The sequence below is a fragment of the Penaeus monodon genome, chromosome 24 (assembly GCF_015228065.2).
Source record: "Penaeus monodon isolate SGIC_2016 chromosome 24, NSTDA_Pmon_1, whole genome shotgun sequence".
Taxonomy (NCBI): Eukaryota; Metazoa; Arthropoda; class Malacostraca; order Decapoda; family Penaeidae; genus Penaeus; species Penaeus monodon.
This window is the reverse complement of record NC_051409.1, coordinates 40,255,198-40,255,495: the sequence shown is the minus strand read 5'-3', so window position 1 is coordinate 40,255,495 and position 298 is coordinate 40,255,198.

Genomic DNA, 298 nt, shown 5'->3' with positions numbered 1-298 from the left:
TATTTATTTAATATATTTATTATTATAAAATTTTTTAATATTTTTTTTTATATATAAAAAAATTATTTTATTATTTTTTATTTTATTTTTTTTTTTTATATTTTTTAAAAACATTATGCTATTTATAAATTTTTTATTATATTTAATATTTTTTTTTTTAAAAAAATTTTTTTTATTTAGTGTATTTTTATTTTTTTTTTTATTTTTTTATATTAAAATTTTTAATAATTGTATATTTTAAAACCCTATTATTTTTTTTTTTTTTATTTTTATGTTTTTTTTTTGGGGTGGGGTGTTG